Source organism: Aphidius gifuensis, linkage group LG2, assembly GCF_014905175.1.
Source record: "Aphidius gifuensis isolate YNYX2018 linkage group LG2, ASM1490517v1, whole genome shotgun sequence".
Lineage (NCBI taxonomy): Eukaryota > Metazoa > Arthropoda > Insecta > Hymenoptera > Braconidae > Aphidius > Aphidius gifuensis.
In genome coordinates this window covers 26,616,783-26,637,241 of record NC_057789.1, presented here as the reverse complement: position 1 = coordinate 26,637,241, position 20,459 = coordinate 26,616,783, and the positions used below count along the sequence as shown (strand labels likewise).

Here is a 20,459-nt window from a genome sequence, read left to right as displayed (position 1 = left end):
CTTTCTTTTATTTATTTTTATTTTGTTAATTTTTTGTTTGTTTACTTTGATTTTCTATCTTATTTTTAGCATGCCACACGTTTTCTTTCATTAGTCTGTTCTTATGGTAAGTTGGTACACTGAAAAAAAAAACTTCTGTCAGATAGAAGTTTTCTTCTTGCAAAAAAATGGATTTGGATTAAGAAAAAGTTGATTTGGATTGAGACAAAGACTTCTTAATCCAAATCATAAAAAACTTCTTGAATCATGAAAAAAACGTCTTGGATCAAAACAAATTGTTCATGTTTTTAGAAGTATACTTCTTGGATTATGAACAAAAGTGTCTCGGTCCAAGGCAAATTGTTCATGTTTTAAGAAGTATACTTCTTGGATTATGGATAAATGTGTCTTGGATCGAGACGAACTGTTCATGTTTTTAGAAGTATGCTTCTTGGATTATGGATAAATGTGTCTTGGACCGAGACAAACTGTTCATGTTTTTAGAAGTATACTTCTTGGATTATGAACAAAAGTGTCTCGGTCCAAGGCAAATTGTTCATGTTTTAAGAAGTATACTTCTTGGATTATGGATAAATGTGTCTTGGATCGAGACGAACTGTTCATGTTTTTAGAAGTATGCTTCTTGGATTATGGATAAATGTGTCTTGGACCGAGACAAACTGTTCATGTTTTTAGAAGTATACTTCTTGGATTATGAACAAATGCGTCTTGGACCGAGACAAACTGTTCATGTTTTTAGAAGTATACTTTTTGGATTATGGATAAATGTGTCTTGGATCGAGACGAACTGTTCATGTTTTTAGAAGTATGCTTCTTGGATTATGGATAAATGTGTCTTGGACCGAGACAAACTGTTCATGTTTTTAGAAGTATGCTTCTTGGATTATGAACAAAAGTGTCTCGGTTCAAGACATATTGTTCATGTTTTTAGAAGTATTCTTCTTGAATTATGAATCGATATGTCTCGGTTCAAGGCAATATTGTTTTTATTTATGAACATTTATTCTCAATAGGATTGAAAATAAAAAAAATTTTTCAATTACAAACTTGTAATTTGTAATTTTTTTTTTCCTGCAATTTTTATTTTATAATTTTTTTTCCTACAATTTTTTTTTTTTTTTTACCTAACGCGGGACCCGAACCTATGACCGTAAAACCTATCTAATCTAAACCTGTGCCTTAGCTCGCTTAACCACGGGCGCGATATGGAAACGGAAAGTTATTTGTATTACTTTAGTGACAAGATATTTTTTTTAAAATTTATTATACAAATGAACTGAAACTACACGTATATATATATTTTTTTATAATTAATTATTAAATTACTATAATATCATTCTTTTGTTATATCGAAACATTTTATGTTTTCCAAATAATTGTTAAACATATAAATAACATTTTATCATTATTATTATTTAAGAATATAAACAACAATAATATTATAGTTAGAATTATTGAAAGATTTAAGATTTACTGACTGTAAAGAAAAACTAAATTATAATCGAAAATTGAAAAAAATGTATTATTTTTTTTAAGTTTTATATCAGTACATTCTAAAAATAAATTAAATCAAATAAATGTTAAATTTAATTTATTAAAATACAAAATGTGTCAATATTGAATCGACTCAAAATACTAGCATTTAAATTGTTTATATTCTTAAATAATAATAATGATAAAATGTTATCTAAATGTTTAATAAAATTTAGAAAACATAAAATAATACAATAGTACTAAAAGTAATACAAATTGATACGTGGTAGTTTTAGTTCATTTGTTCATGTAATAAATTTGAAAAAAAAATATCTTGTCACTAAAGTAATACAAATAACTTCCCGTTTATATCGCGCCGTGGTTAAGCGAGCTAAGGCACAGAGTTTAGATTAGATAGGTTTTACGGTCATGGGATTCGGGTCCCGCGATGGAAATAAAAATGTAGGAAGAAAAATTATAAAATAAAAGATGCAGGAAAAAAATTACAAATTACAAGTTTGTAATTGAAAAATTTTTTATTTTCAATCCTATTGAGAATAAATGTTCATAAATAAAACAATATTGCCTTGAACGAGACATATCGATTCATAATTCAAGAATACTTCTAAAAACATGAACAATATGTCTTGAACCGAGACACTTTTTGTTCATAATCAAGAAGCATACTTCTAAAACATGAACAGTTTGTCTCGGTCCAAGACACATTTATCCATAATCCAAGAAGCATACTTCTAAAACATGAACAGTTCGTCTCACGATCCAAGACATAGATTTATCCATAATCCAAAAGAAGTATACTTCTAAAAACATGAACAGTTTGTCTCGGTCCAAGACATTTGTTCATAATCCAAAGTATACTTCTAAAAAAATAAATTGCAATTTGTTTTTGAACCAAGACGTTTTTCATGATTCAAAGTTTTATGATTTGGATTAAGAGTCTTTTTTTCAATCCAAATCAACTTTTATTAATTTTAATCCATTTTTTTTGTTTGAAGAAAACTTCTATTAATGCCAACTTTTTCTTAAATTAGTCTGTTTTTTCAGTGTATGTTAAATTGGGTAAACCAACATGAATATATTTTCAAATGTATACACACACCAATACCAATACCAAAAACAACAACTACCTTTGGACACTCGACGATAAGCTAATGGTCGAGTTCACCCCCGCTGGGTGATCATCACCGATCAGACACGCGATTCTTATATACAACCTCGTGGCTCATCACCATTGCTCCCGCAATTCTCTCTCGGTCACTCTCGTTTTTCATCGGTTCCCCCTTTATTCGTATACATGCAACTATATATATACACACTCTTTTTATATGTAACCATATAATATCTTATGTATATTTTAAATGCCAAAAGAATTCATGCTACACTATAACTTATAAACTTGGCTTCTTATTTCAAGTCACACCGATAAACTTTATTCTTTTGTTTCAACACCATCAAGAATATCATGATTTATTATTTATTATTATTTTTTCAATTATAAATATATTATGTACTTGTTTCTTATTCAGCAATAATTTTATATTTTATTTTATTTATACTGAAATAAATAATCAAATTAACAAGATTTTTTAAAAAATATATTTCAGTGGATATAGTCACTATTTGGTCGGACAATTGTTTTTTTTGTGAAAAATTTTTAATGATTTTTTAAGAATGACTTTAAAATGATTGAAAAATCAAAAAAATAATAGAAAAGTTTATTTAGACGTTTGAATTTTATTTATTCACTAGTTTTTTTGAGATAAAATTTTTCTTTCTATTTTGATGGTATCTTTTAGAGAATACCTTTTATACATATATTAAATTTTTATCAAAACATGAGAAATAGAAAAAAAAAAAAAAAGAAAAAAAGGAATAAATTTAAAAAAAAAAAAATATAAACATGTCATTTGAATTTAAGTCACGTGCCTAAAAAAGAGGAAGTCAAAGTGGTCAACGATTGAAACTGGCACTCAAAGTTTTCGTGATAATTTGTCACACGAGAAAATTCCAGATACTTTTGACCAAACACACAAAAAAATAAATAAAAAAATAAATTTCATAAAAGATTTATATGACTGTGTAATCTTGTAAATATAGATAACTTTGGTTTTATATATTTCCTTATCGATGACACACAAAATTTAATTTTATATATTTATTTTTTATTTCAATTTAACATTCACCCACACACAAATTCAATATACTTTCTGGAGACTCTATCATATGCCTCATAATTTTCCCAAATAGAATGAAAACTGGCAGAACCCATACACTATGTCAACCAAGGGTGCCACAGCTCAACACTTTTTTCTTTTCTATATTTTTCTTCTCCTTGTTGTGTAAATAAAAATATATCAACATTCATCATAAAAACATATAAAAGCACAAGTCCTAGAAAGTTATATGCATCAAAAAAAAAAAAAAAAATCTTTACCATATGGCCTACTCGTTTTCCTTTGCCCGAGTTTTCTCCATTATTTCAACCCAGTTTTATTCAAGTCATATCTTCCAACAAAATACATACCTACATTCTCTAACAAAGAAAAAAAAATAAAAACTTTTTTTTGATTCATATATATGAAACTTGTACAAATAAAAAATCTACAAAAGTCTGTATGTACACCACAATCCTCTTGAAGAAAAATATCTCATGCATTTTATTTTTTTATCACGATTATATGAATTGCCCAGGATATTATCCAAATACGCAACGTTTATTTTTCTACATGATGTATAATTTTATAGGATCTGATCCTTTGTTACAAACCCCTTTTTTATTTCATCAATAATTTAAAAGTGGATAAATCGAATGAGACAGGATACATATATATATATAAATTTGAAATAGAAGGGAGTCATTGTTGTAGATATAGCAGGTAGTTTTCAGTCCCATGACATACGGTGTTGCTCTCATCTATACGTGAACATGCATGCACACATGGACATATAGACACAATGTCAGTATTCCCTGATGAATCAGAATAGCTCGCGGGGTTTCAAACTAAGCGTATCTCGCTGGATGAACACATCCTCTTCTGCAACTACCCTAAATTATTCCCGTGTGATTGGTTTAGTCTTGTCAATATATATATGCACGCGTGTATTTGTTAACGTATGTGACTGTATGACCACTATGTGCATGTCTTTGGTATCTAGTATGCCAACTATACATGAATAGTTTAGTATAAGTATGTCCCAAAGGAAGCTTACATTGCTCATACACAAAATATCCATATATAAAAATGACTGAGTGAGTGAGTGAATAAATAAATGACTAAGTTAAATTAGGGCGTTGTTTTAAATCACCCTCTAGTAAATTTAATGACTTGCAATTCATTAGTACATATATGCAGTATTTTTAAGCTTCAACTTTTTTGACAACTGATGGAATTTTTTATTTTTTTATATTTAACTTAAATATTATTATTATTATTGGTGTATATGAAGAAGAAAAATAGTATATGGCTTGATGTACAGAGTGATGTTGTTGTTGGTTGTACATGTACTTTTGCCTCGTTAACCTCGGCCTTGCCGCACTTCCTTTTTCACTACAAACATTTATAGATATATATGTGTGGATATATACTACTATTTTATCGTGTTCATACAGAGTATGTGTTTCATGCGAATCACAGTGATTAAGTCTGACACCGGATTGCAGTGATCAGAGAAGCATCACCGTATATATACATTATACACTTGGTGTAGTGTTAGACTCTTTTTTTTTCTTTCTTTTTTGTCCTTACAAATATGTCTGTCTTGTGATGTTTTTTAATAAATTTTTTTTTTAAATTCTATGTTTTACCGTTAAACACCATTGTCAGGTGATGATTGGTTGTTTTTTATTTTTATTTGTAAGATTTTGAAGAAAGAAAAAAAATTTACTTGCAGCTTGTTTGAGTTTTATTTTATTTAGTATTTTTAAACAACTAATGGATTTTTAATGACTTGTACCGAACAAAAAGAATAATATGGTGACATGAAAAAAGTAAAAAAATAAATATATATATATAAAAAAAAAGACCGCATCAGCTAGTAGCAGGTGATGACATGCCTGAATCCAAAAAATTGGAGACACACATCAGGCTTTACCATATGTCAACGACTTGTCCACTCGATATTTTGAAAACAATTTTTTTTTTCTTTCACGTCGTTAAATTTTCATCGTTTAATAATCATCAACTCATCACTATTATTCGAAAAACATATAAACTATTTTTCAATCTTTCATAATGCTTTTAATTTATCATTTGAAAAAAATAAAAAATTTTAATTTAATTTTCATGTATATCTTAGTTTGAAGACTAAAAGAGATAAGCATATGTACTGCACTTAGTAAATATATAATATGTGAAATTTCATTGAAGGAAAACAGACGTTGATCGTTTAGCATTTAATGTGATAATATATAAAAGCATTGTCATGACTAAAAGATGCTTTAAATGTGTGTTAAAGAGAGCAATGATTTAAAAAGTTACATACAAAACTACCCTATGATTTTTAGACTATTACTTTTTGAATTGTACTTATATATATGTTGTTACTTCAAGCACATCATCCCTTTATAGGGTCTTATAACACAGATAGTGGCTTTGAAGGTGCTCAAATATTACAGAGCTTTTCATTCCATTTGAATGATCCCACTTGAGTTGTAGCCCCCTCTAACGAAGACTGACAACGTTCCCACGAAGGATCCGGGACATATTATACACACACACACACACACACTCAATAAATATGTAAGATTTGTATTAATAATACTGTATATAAACAGGGAAAAGGTATATGCTCTTTTTCTAATTACTATTTCCTTCCTTGTTTTCTTGAAGGACAATGTAATTGCGCATTTATTTTACGTAATTTTATTTCTAAAACCTCGAGATATATTGGTCACTTTCACTCGATATATAAGTAATAAATTTTATTTTGGACATAAACATTTGTAATCAGTTGATTTTATTCTCAATAATTTTCATCATCATGTTCAACAGTTTTTATACCATATACATTCCATTGAAAATTTGATCTAGCTTTTGTATATCGCTGCAGCAAGTGTATTTTTTTTTTTTTTTTTGTTTTATTATTATAAAAAATTGCTGATGATGAAAAATAAAAAATAACTAAAGGCAGAATAAAAATTTTCGGCAAGGTATATACGTAAAATACAAGATAATAACGTGTAATTTTTGTTGAGAGGTAATAAGGCATAATGATACGTCGATGGTTGTTGCCAGATATTTCATGCCACACTCTCTCTCAGTAGCAATGAAATTCTTCTTTTATCTGCTATTTTACTGAGACATTTTATCTTATTTTTATTCATCATGTGTGTACTGAATGAATGTGCTTATATAAATTCAACAATCACCACAATGATGCCCTACTGAATCAAGATTTATTTATTGTCTTGCAACAACAACAGATGGAACGCTTTTAAAGTCAGTCAAATTGATTTGTCACTGAATTGTAAATAATACAAAAGAGTTTATTTATACAATACAATTTTCAATTTATTGGTGGGTTTCAATTGTCATTTGTGATATATTGATGTAACAGATGTTTATTCAATAATATTTTTGGTATCATTTACAAAAATAAAATAAAATAATTAACCGCATGTATAATAATTTTAGAAAATACATCAAGTTAAAATATTTAAAATTTTGTAAATTTTAAAACATGCTGTATAATTTAAACACGTATATATTTTTTTTTTTTTTCAATTCAAATATAAAAAATAATAAATAAACTACAGCCTTTGAAAAAATTAATAATAGCTTGAACATAGTAAATCCATTCGTTACGTTAATATTTTGACTTGAAAAAATAAAATAAAAAAATACTAAAAAGAATATTAAGTTAATAAATTTGAATAATTTAAATAACATTGAGTTAATAATATAATCATAGGAGGATATGATTTTGTAATCACTCTACACAATGTAGTTAATATAATATTTTTTTTTTTTTTTTCAAATTGTTTAAAAATTGATATGGTGATGTGGCATTTAATAAAGAACTTTTGGTTTTTATATATAGTAAAAGTCCTTTGGGACTCTAACATGCATTTGCACATTCAGCATTGAAAAAGTCGTATATACATTATCATTCATTCGTCGATTCGACGAAGAGGTTTTTTACGACTCAAAAACCAATCTTCCTCAACCACACCATTCGACATACACACACACACACAGCAACATATCAAGTATACAATATAATATTACACACAGTTCGACGTACTCTCCAGCGTAAATTTTTTATTTTCATTTATATTTATTTGGTTTTTTTTTTTCGTCTTGACTGGGATGTGCATTGTTGTCGCGCCACTCTGACTGCCAAGAGAAGCCCGCAGAGAGAAAACCAATGGCCCTGGATATATAAACTTCGGTACGGTGGTGATGATGGTGATGGTGGTGGTAGTTGAAAATGTAAGATCGGCAAGTAACCAAGGGACAAAAGACAAAGATAGAAAGAAAAATAATAAAAAAATAAAAAGAAGAAGAAGAAGAAGAAGAACGCCGGTTGCGGTTTCTCAGCTCGATCATCGTGAGCGTGTCACGCCAATTACGAGGGGGCAAGAGGGTAAAAAAAAAAACGAAAAAATTAAAAAAAAAGAAAGAGAAAATGAAAAATAAAAAATACATGAAGAATGAATAGAGAAGAAAGAAAAGGCTTTATAAAATGCGCGAGAGTCTCTCATCGTTGATCGTGCTTCATGATCATGGAGCAAAGCGAACATGAAGAAGAAAAAGAAGAAGAAGAAGATAAAAATATGATGATTATAAAGAAAATGAAGAACTAAGTTGACGGTATACAAACGCCTTTGTAGAAAGTGCACCCGGTACGTGTTCAAGACAAAGATATTGCAAGTTTGATGATACCAAAAACTTGATGTTAAAACAAAAAGGGAAATATGAATTATATATTTATGTGTGTGTGTGTGTATGTGCAATGCCAACTTGATAAAATCGAGAAAGAAAAAAATAATAAAAATTAATATACTGGCTTTCAGCAATTCTCATATATTTAATTATATACTCTCGTCAAAATGCGCGATTCTGATTCCGTTAATGCACACACATAAACACTCACGTCTTAAATTTTATAAATTTTACATTTTTAAAATTTAATTATTAAATTTTTTTATAAATTAATTTCTTTAAATTTTTATTTAATAATCATTAGCTTAAAATTAAATTAAATTTATATTTTATCAAAATTATAGATTTAATGATAATTAATGACAAAAATTGAAAAATAATATATTATTTAAATATTTAATTAAAAAAATACGACAAAAATCAAAAAAAAAAAAGAAAAAAAAAGGATATATATATTTATTTACAAGCACACTTGGTTTTAAATATCATTCAGACTTGTTGTCAACCAATTAACGGGTTTGTGTGCTACCGGGTGGCATAGGTTTAGTTTTATCCAACATACACACACACACACAGTATCAATATTAAAATGACAACAACAAAACTATGACAAATCGAACCTTTTAAAATACCACCACAAGCCATAGCATATATCTGTACGAGTAAAAACATTGACCATGTCGTTTGAAACATTCCCTTGTCATTCTTCACTATCACCTTGAACCTCACCATAAATTTATTCAAATGAAAAAAAAAGCAGAAATTTACTCATTCTTAAATACTTTTTCATTATCATCTGTGATTTTCAAACACGCATTTAAATTGTATAGTCAAAATGTATAATATATATAGATGCAATGAGTAAAATAAGAAAATAAATAAAAATGAGGAGAAAAAAAAAAAGCTCCAGAAATAAGAGAAGCAATTGAGACATTTTCAAAGGCCTCTCTCGTTTCATATACACGAAAGTGCACTTTAGGGGTTGGTTACAAATCTCAAGCTTTAGGGCTAAACAAAAAATAAAAATATATATATAAAAAAAAAAAAAAAACAACCAAGGGCAAAAGCCTTGGTGAAAGGGAAAGGTATATTATATAAGGTGTATATGCTCTTTGAAAATTTGTGAAAATAAAGAAAAATAATAGAAGAGGCCACAAGGGAACGATATAAGATTCATCGAGCCTCATCGTATATCTAACCAACCAGTATAACCTTCAAATCGACCAAGGACGCTTTTAAAGATCTCTTATACGACCCTCTAGAGAAATTCTACTTTTGCTTCTTCTTCTTCTTTTTTTTTTATTTTTCTCCTCTTGCTACTACTATATTGTTTTTTTTTTTTATAAGAGATTCGCTGTGTGTATATACTTTTATATCCATCTTAACCACAAACCCGGGAATTTAATGCACTGAATAATGCAGATACTTGTGAAGGATCGTGTTGGGCTTATCGGGACACCTCAATAATGCACAGACGTCTGCATTAAATCTCGTCCAATTTTACCCCACCAATTTAACAAAATCTTCATGATTATTTAAATACTTAAAGTATATACTTTTTATTATATATATCCCATGAATTTATAATTTATTTTAAATTTTTTACTATATAGCTTTAAGCAATCTTATTGGACTTTGACGTTTAACCTTTTTTTTTTTATTTTTTTGATCTGTTTCTTTATTGGGGGTTCAGTAAGATGAATCAAAAATTAATTCAAGATTCATGTTGATTTGAACTTGGTAGTTTACTAGTTTGATCATCAAATAATTTTAATTTTTTCATGATTTTTTAATCTATTTATTTTTTCGATAAGGAGTTACTTGATGAAAATTCTTGTAATACAAAATTTCAAGAATCTTTATAGTAAATTTATTCAAGTACTTTTGCAAGTATGCATATATACTAAAATCCTTTAAATACATCTCACGATTTCAATCAATATTTTTGAATGTAAAATCTTTGAAAATTAAGCTGAAGGGTATATAATTCCTTTGGAATATTAAGTAAAAGTTTTATACATCAACTTGAGTAATAAACTATCATTGTACATAGAGCAAGTATTATGTATTTACAAACAATCTTAAAAAGTTTAATTTTTTTTTTAAATTAAATTACCATTATAAATAGAAAGTCTTGAAATATCTTTTACTTTTTTTTTTTTTGTCTACTATAATTTAAAAACATTTAGAATATAAAAATAAATATAAAAAGGGTGTATAATTTATAGACATTGTAATATATATAAATATAAGCATCAAAATTTTAACTCAACAATGAATAATGTTATTTGAATATAACGACTCTAAAATTGAACATTTAATCTTGCCTTTGTGGCGTCTTTTTTTTTTTTTTTGCGTCAATTTACTTAGATTATGTAGAGAGAGCTAGAATAATCAGCCCTATTTTTTTATATCTGTTGCAAAATAAAAAAGCTCTCATTTTCATGCAAACGAGTTGAAATAATTATAACAATAATAATAGTTATAATAAGAGAAGAGAAAAAATTGAAAGAGAGGTGGCACCCTTAACAGGATGAAACGAAGCGTTAATGATGGCGACAAAGGGGCGAGTGAATTTGAAAATAAAAAAATAAGAGACATACATAGAATACTGACTTATTTGGGGAGTCAAATAAAAAAAAATAATAGAAAAAGAATAAGAATTTGAGGCAATCGATGCGTCTCGCCATTTTGCGTGTGCGCACCTTAAATTTACTCTTGAAAACACAAAGAAATTTTACAAAGGTTTTTCAAATTTTTCCTTGTCTTGAAAATATATAAAATAAATATATTTTTTTTTCTTCTTCAATTTTATCTTTGTCTATATAATATCTTATTTTTTTTTTTTTCATATTGAAGGGTCGTTTTTTAACAGCTCCTTTTGACTATCATCCCCAACCAACTAACACGCCGAACGACTTGTGGGAGAATACCAAGTCCCTCGGTCAATTTGTCGAGTTTCTATTGCGCATACATTTATTTCCCCGGAGTTTTTACTATGTATATTTTATATAAATAAAAGTGTAGGCGCAATGAATAAAGAAAAATATATTTTTACCCGTGAAAATAAGAAAATACATAATACTTTTTCAGAGTAAAAAATTTTTTTAACCGTTGAATAAAATTTTTTTTGTTTTTTATATTTCATACACATCCTGGCGTTTTTTTTTTTTATTTTTTATCTAATAAAAAATATATATAATAATAAAAAAACACATGTATAAAAGAGTTAAATAAAAAAAATGGAAAATAAAATGCCAATAAGAAAAACAAACTGACTTTTATGAGCAAGTTTGTCCCTCTCTTCCGTTTATGTGTGTGTCTACAACGTTGTCTTATTTTTTTATATTTTTTTTTTTGTCTTTAATTTTGTACTTGTCTTAATATTTTATTTTTAAAAAAATTATTTTTTTTTTTTTTCATTTCAACACCAGTATGTATCGTTTATTGCTGCACATACAGGGTGCTGCTGTCTTTTCAATTTTTTAACAATGTTTGTTTTTGGAGGTGTCGCACGCGTGTCTGAGTATATATAGCTTTTATATATATTTTTTTTTTTTAATCTATCTTTTTCTCTCTTTATTTCTATATACTACTTTGTAAAAACAAACTACATAGGAAATTGAAATTTAGAACCAAACAGACACAAATTTTGTTGCTGATTTATAACAATTTTCATCGTATTTCCAATTTCCTTGTCGTCAATTTAACATTTGTTTATTTTTATATATTCAACATGCGTATGATACAACTCAAGACAAATTGAACCATACGTTTTTGTATTTTTATTCATTTTATTGTTACAAATTGTGTCTCGTCAACAGGAATTTTAACGTATATTTTATTTAAACTTATTGTTCATGAATGATGATCTTTCACACATGAATAATGACTGACAAATTTAAGTTTAATATATTATTTTAAACACACCATACCATGATATTTTATATACTTGTCATAAAAAAAATCTAGCAAAATAAAAAGCCTATATTTAAAAGGTAAAAAACCATGGTGCGTCAAATAGCATTTTAAAAAAAAGCAAAAAAAAATGGCACTCATGCTCTTTTCACCTCCAGCAGCAGTGCAATGTTATAAATACTTGTTAAAAATAATAAAATATTCAAGTTATTTAAATATGTTAAATATGTGGTTTAATGTACAAATAAAATTGACGGTTTAAATATTAGTTAATTCAAACACACAATACACATGGACACAGCATGTTTGTTTATTTGACAAAGTACGCTTGAAATTATACTGTACATATTATACAACAATAGTTCAAAAAAATATATTTGAACAATTTGCTGGTTTAAAATCACATAATAAATTTATTTATCTTCCCTTTTTAAGTACACATACACACATCAATATGTACATTCTCACACCAATCCCCATTGTAATGCAAAATTATATATCAGTATGATATTAAAACTCGTTCATTGAACAAACGACAATTGATGAATTAATTTAAAAAATATTACCCAACTTTTCATCCCCTTGTTTTAATAACAATAATAATAATATTAATAAAATATTTTGTATGAATTTAATCGCTATGAAATCTAGTTCAAGGTATCATAAACTTTTTTTGAATTTTTTTAAATATATCTATACTAAATAAATATCAAGCAATGTACATGCGGAAAAAAAAAATTAACCGTGCAAACAGAGAGATTAAAATAGAATGGTTATTGATGGTGAAGAAACACATACATATATACACTTATAACATGACGAGAAAGTTGAAAGACGAGAGAGAATGTACGAAAAAAAAATGTAAAAAAAAAATTGGAAGTTTTGCCTGATGGAGGTCTTGTCTGTTTATCCATTTGCTTGGATGAAGTCTTGGAAAAATATTGAGATGGTAGATTGGGACAGTAAAAAGAATTTTTTTTTTCTTTTTTTTTTTCTTTTTTCAGTGCAAGGTGACTAATATTTTTTTATATATAGATATATATATTATTTGTAGTGCTTATTCATACGTAACGAGACATATACATTTCAATCTATGAAAATTATTATTTATATTTTTTATATTAAAATATTAAAATAAATGTATGGTAGTTGTATTTATGTATACCATAAATATCAAGTTATCAGTTAAAAATAAAAAAGGTTATCTAAGTCGGTATAAAATATACACGCAACATTATTAAGTTACTAAAAAGCCATAAAATGTAATTAACATTATTTTGACGTTACAGCTCGATAATTTCATTCTCGACATTTATAAAATTAAATTAAACATATATATAGAAGAAAAATATGAAATTAAGTCATCTTTCCAGACACCTCTCACTTGTATATTTCACAATTCAAACTTGCATCATGTTAACCTTTTTTTTTTCAAATCGAAATGATAAATAAATGTATATAAAGAAATCAACAACAATATACAAATTTTTTTTTAGATATTAATTTGTTTTTTTTTTCATATAATTAACAAGCTATAATTAAACTTTTTGTGAAATAATTATATGTATTGTGTGAAAATTTAATGACGATTGTCCTACTTATTTAAATTTTTTTTAGTAAAAGTTGGGTAATTTTTAAACACACGTACATAATTGACGAATTTTTAAACAGTTAATCGAAATATTATAGTTTTCTAATAACTCACAGTACAAAGATACTAACTAGAAAATAAAATAGTCATTTTAACTGCCAGTTTATATGGAAACTCATTATTTCTAAAAAAAAAAAAAAACCTAATAATTATGTGCATATTAACCACAGGAAAAATAATCCAAAGCCATTTGGTAAAATAAGCAGAAATTTTAATTCTGATTGATATTTTTTTAATTAGCCCAATAATATATCATGATAATGATTTTTTACCATTAAAGTTGTTCACCAATCATTGAACCATAAGCCTCATTTCTTTTTACTTCCAGGAATTTATTTATTCATTTTTTTTTTTTGTTCAACTATAAATTATAGATAATATAAAAATTAAATAAAATAATAATAAATGATTATCAAAATCGATTAAAATCATGTTGAATTGCAGTGTATGTAATATTATAAGAATGAAAAAGATGATTTTAAATTGTTGATGATCGTGAACAAGATAGTTTTAGTGGCAAGCTTTCAAGGTAAACCATGGTGGTACAGTGCAAGTATATATATAAAATACTTGATGTACATAAACAAGACTTTTGTACTACTACAACTACCATACATATACATGCATAAAAAAAAAAACATGTTGAGGGTTGGTAAAGAGTTTTTTACATAAAGCCAATCAACCAGTCACCAGGTTGACCATGCAGCAACAACAACAACACACACACACACTTTTCCAAGTGAAAAGATCAAACAAAAATGAAAAAAAAAAATATAATCTTTTTAATATAAGAAAAAAAAAATTTCATCTTTCTTTCTCAGTAAGTTATTTAACTCTCATCAGCAGTTGGTTGCCGTGGTCAACTTGTACACACTCTTTCACATTAGTATGCTATGCTCATTGCCAGTTGGCTTGATTGGCTTACATTTTTCCCATGCACATATGTGCCCACCCGAAGCGCGCCTCTTTTACCACGCGTTCAAATTAAGCGAAATATTATTATAATAAATAAATAAAATTTATATATATATTATAAAAAAAAAAACCAACACACAATTTTAATATCGCAATAATATAAAAAAAAAATAAATTTAGCATTATTATTTATATAAAACAAAAGACACAAGATGTATATCTTGAGCGTGACGATTTAAAATTGCGTGTTTTCTTTGTTGGCTTCTTTTCTTAACTCATCATAAATGTTATTTTTTATATTTTATTTAAAGTTCCTTGACCACCAAGAGATTTTTTGGTTAATACCACTGATGGGTAATCAGTACAAGGAGAATGAAGAGAACGCACTTTTATGAAGGCCACGCAAATTCCTTGATGACCCAAAGCGAAATGTAGTCATTAATTTATTAAAATAATAACAATTTTTTTTTTTTAAATGTCTGTTGGTCTAGGTAAATGAATCAAATTTTGTTAAATAATATGAAAAAAAAAAAATAGTGAGAATAAAAGCTGAGACTAATGATAATTATTTAGTTGAGAAAAAATAAAAAAAATAAAACAAGCTGAATTGAGAGACAAAAAAAAAAAACGAAAAAATTTATATAAAAATTGTGAGTCAGTCAGAAAATTTGATATAGAGAAATTTATAAAATTAAGATATAAATAAATTGAATTTAAATATAAATAAAAAAATAAAATAGTTGTAATATACGTGATGAAAAATTTAAAAAAAAATAAAAAATAAAGGTCGAAGTAGAGGTTGCTCTCGTGCCAGGATGACTGGTCTTAACCAATATGGTGTGTTACTTTTATCCTCGTGTGTGTCGAGAATCAGCTTAGGAAGACTGGAAATATCCAGAGGCACTTAGCACTATCTACAAAGGCTAATGTAGCCGCGCCGATATGAAGACGATCTGAGACATTTCAAAAGTAACCGTCTTGGATTATTTTCTGTTAAAAACAAGCCATACCAAACACCAACTTGAAAATCACATTGACTGCTCAATCTCGCTAACTCTTTTTTTTTTATTATTATTATTTTCATCTTATTTGTTTTATTTATTCATTTATTTTCAGCTCCTGTTCTGGCTACCAAAGCTACCAAGATATTGCACTTAATTTAAACGTTAAAAAAATTTTTAAAAAAAATTAAAATATTTTTATTATTTAAATTATTTTTTAAAAAACTTGAAGAGAGGATATTTTTAAATTTAATTGAAAAAAAAAATCTATTTATTTATTTATTTATTTATTTATTTATTCTCGAAATGAAAAATCAACAAAAAAAAAAAAAGAGAAAATGTAATATGTAAAAACAAATATAATAAATATTATAGTGAAATTTTTTTTTTGATTAAAAACCATAATAATTATCAACACTGCAATTACCATATCAACTTGGGTGTCAACATACTCAAATGACAAGTTTATTTTATATCCATATATTTTTAATTTATTTATTTTTATTTACCAGGTTTATGATGAGATGGGTTTTGCATATAAATGAATAATCATTCAATGTGTATTCATACAAATGTACATGCATATGCATGATGTGTCTGTATTAAAATATCCTCTCTCCACTTTTTTTTTTTATATTTTATTATTTTTAATTATTAAAGCAATATTATTTTATATAAACACGTGTGTGTGTGTTGGCAATGTGTATGTATAATTTTATGTACAAACGGTAGGTAAATCATTAATCTCAACACAGTTGATACACTGATGAGTGTAGGTAGGAAGGTATAAGTAATAAATATCAATCTTTTGTGTCACTGCATTGCCATTGGTGGCACTATAAATTATCATGCCCTAAGGAAATCACTGAATATATATAAAAATATATTTTTTAAAAATATCAACAACTATTTTTGACTAGCTACGGAAGTCAAGTACACTCATGATTTATTAAGGGATTATTTTTTTATTTTTATTATTAATTATTATCTTGATGGTGTTAACTTTTTTTTTTAATTTTAACTGACACATCTCAGTGTGATGATTTGACAATTATTTTTTTAAATTTATATATTTAGAATATAATAAAAATTAACAGTTTTGTGAAAATGACAAAAAAAAAAAAATATTATTGACCTATATAAAAATAAATTTATTTATGTTGATGGTGACAGTCAAACATCACCAGTTAAAATTTTTTAGAATTAAAAGTAGAATTGTATGTGTCAACTAGATTTGTAACTGTTGGATATTTATTATTATTTTTTTTTTTTTATTCCCAAGGGATATGACAATGACACCATCAGCCTATTTTCATTTCAACAAAATAAGCCAACATTATTTTTTTTTTTTACTCATTTTTGTTATTTTTTTCTTGTACTCAAAACTATCTAGAGAGTGAACGTCTCTTGTTTGCATTTTTTTAAAATATTTTTTTTCTATTTAACTTGGAGGATATTGGTTACTCAACCAGCAATTTTTCATTTGCTGAAAGCCGTTGTGCCAAGTTGGCACAATTTTAAAAAATTTTACCCGGTGTATGTATTCTGTCAGTTACTATTATTTTTTTACATTCACTGTGTTTTATATTTTCCATCAAGCATAAAAAGCTAATTTTAGGAAGATTTTATTTTTTTTCTTATTCTTCATGGGGAGGAAATGAATGTGTTGGAGATCAGCCGAGCAAAAAATTGTTCTCAAGTCGAATTAGTGAGTCATTCAGAGGGCGCGAAGACTAATTTTTATATTTTTCTCAATGAAAACTGACATATCTGCTGACAAATTCTCGTAGAAAATATACCAGGTGTTAAAAAGAATAGATTTTTTTTTTTTATTTCTCAATCCGACAAAGCATAATATTAAATGTGAAATAGTATTATCCACAGAGTTTTAGGTCACGTTGAGGGTAAAAACGATGAGGAAAAAAAAAAAGGAAAAAAAAAATCCCTCGAGATATATTATAAACGCGAAAAACATCCGGTGAGACAGTTTCAATGGTGTATATAACATCAAACAACAATGCCAACGAGGCTTTCAGTTTATATTCTAAATTCTTTATAAATATGTCCTGTCTTTTTTCAATATCTTTGCAAACAGTTGATATTTGTCATAGTTTTATCTCTCTCAGTTTCATCGGCTTTTTAAAATTTTCTATCAACCTCAACTTTCCAATTCACATTGGATGAGATATATATATTTTTTTTTTCCTTTTTTTTTTTTTCTATCGCATTTTGTACACAACAAAAGGGCAAACAACTAACACATGTATGACACACACACGCACGTATCGAACCATCTTAATGCTGTGAAATTTGGTCCAGTATATTTGTGCAGAGGTTTTTCCAGGAACAATGGTCATCAACCACCACAGGATAACACACAAGACACAACTGCTGCTCGTTCACAAAATTGACCATCAAGAAAAAAAATCATGTCCACTTTCCTTTTTTCCTATGTATTTTTTTATTTAATGCTTTATTTTTTTTAGAACACCCCTAGAGCTATAGCCACAACTACCGAGGTCAGATCAAGGTAAAGCCTACACTTAAAAACTCTTTTTAAATTTTTCATGTTGAACCTCAAAAAATAAATCACCTGTGGTTATTGGTTAAACTTTTTAAACATTTACATTTTTTTTTTTTTCTAACTATCTCAATGATTTTAATGAAAAATTTTATCTTTATTTAATAAGGGATAATAAATATTGTAACAGAAAATTTAGGGTTTATATGGGAAATAAATTTTGTTCTCATGAGAAGGGTGTCTAATATTATTTTGTATATAAATATTTATCTTATTCGCTGTGATTGCTTACATAGTCATGATAAATTCAAATAAACACTTGAATATAGCTAAAGAAAAATATTTGCATTATTGGTAAATCCCTTGCTTTTTTTTTCCCAAAAAAAAAAAAAAAAATTCGTGTGACTGTATTACGTTGTGAATTCTCGTGAGAACGGGTTTTTCAGGATGAAAACAATGGAAGTCTGGATAAGCCCAATATATATTTTAGGGAAAAAAATTTTAGTATTTCAGTGTATGACCATATTCCTTGCTTCTTCTTTTTTTTTTATACAGAAAAGAATTTTGAAAATTTGTGGATTTTCAAGTTAATATAAGAGGGAATAATTTTACTTTTTTTTTTTTTTTGGAGTGAGCCAAACCAACCAGCTGTTTTTTTTTTTATGACAAATATTTATTCTTGTGCTGTATCAATGGTGTAAAGGTAAATTTTAAGAAGGGCAGAATAACATGATCGTGTTCAAGATAATAATAAAAGTAATATCAAGAAAAAAAATATAAAAATTAAAAAAATTCAAGAAGCTGAATGAAGAAAAAGGGATTTTGATTTTTTATTTTTTCCCCAATCTTTATCCCTCTACAGTGATGAGAAAAAAAGTAATAATAATAATAATAATAATATAAAGTAAAAGAGGAAAAAAAAATGAAGAAGAGTATACCGACACTAGCAAGTTTCGTGTCTTTGCCACCCGTTGAAGATCCTGAGCAAACAGAACCAAGACCCGGGTGCTCTTTGAGGCTCGATTAACGAGCGTGTGCCAACGGGATCAGTCGAGGAATTTTTTTTCCTCCACGGCCTTATTCTTCTTTGCTTCGTTTTCTTATTTTCATTATATATATATTTTTTTTTTATTCCATACATGCGAGTTTATATATTATTCTTTTACGATGTGTGTGGAGGATGTAAGCACTCTGCATACATCAAAATTATGAAGAAATAATAAATAAATAAATTCCATCAGACATATTTTTTAAAGACATGGATCCTTCAACATACTTAAATCATCCAAAATATAATTTTAAATCCAAGCCATAATCGATAAACATTAAACCCAAAAAAAATCATCATATCTCAAATACATAAATATATCATTTTTCGATGAAATAAAATATCCTGGCAACATAACGTTAAAATAAATTCTATTTTTAATTTTTAAAAAATATTAAACAAGCAATTGACCATTAAGAATTTGTCCTAAATTATAATAACAGTATATAAAATTTTTATTAAAATATATAGTGCGACCAAGATCTCATAAACTAATATAATAGAAATGAAAAAGAAAAATATATTAAACGTTTCAAGTTGGTTTTAGTTCATTGAATTTAAACTGACCCTTGATTTACTTTGTATCTATTTAAATGATATATATATAAGCAAATGATCATTGAACCAAGTAATTTCCGGATTCTCAGTTGTTAAAAAAATCAGTATATTTAAACAATGTGTATATATGATAAAAAAAAAATATAAAATAAACAATTCTATATTATTAAACATGGGTGGTAAATAAATAAGTGGCAAAATGCGCAGGTGCTCACCGAATGGCGGAGATTAACCTCGACCTGAATCTCAGAGTTCTTCCCCCTGATGATCCAGGCGATAAGAAACCAATGTTACTATGCTTTCTCCTTCTCTTTTCTATAATATATATATTTTTTTTCCTATCTATATATTTAATATACACATTCAAAATGTATACAAGTATATATAAACTGAAAGAAAATAGAAGTAAAAAAATTCAAGTAAACTAAATAAAGGCACACACAAAGAGAGAGAAACAAGATGAAGAACA

General features: G+C 26.9%; 1 protein-coding gene across 11 annotated transcripts in view; it reads right to left on the bottom strand.

The window, feature by feature from the left end:
* The window catches only part of LOC122849913 (ephrin type-B receptor 1-B), an 89,137-nt gene that overhangs the window by 59,525 nt on the left and 9,153 nt on the right, over window positions 1-20,459 (bottom strand). The window lies entirely within an intron of this gene.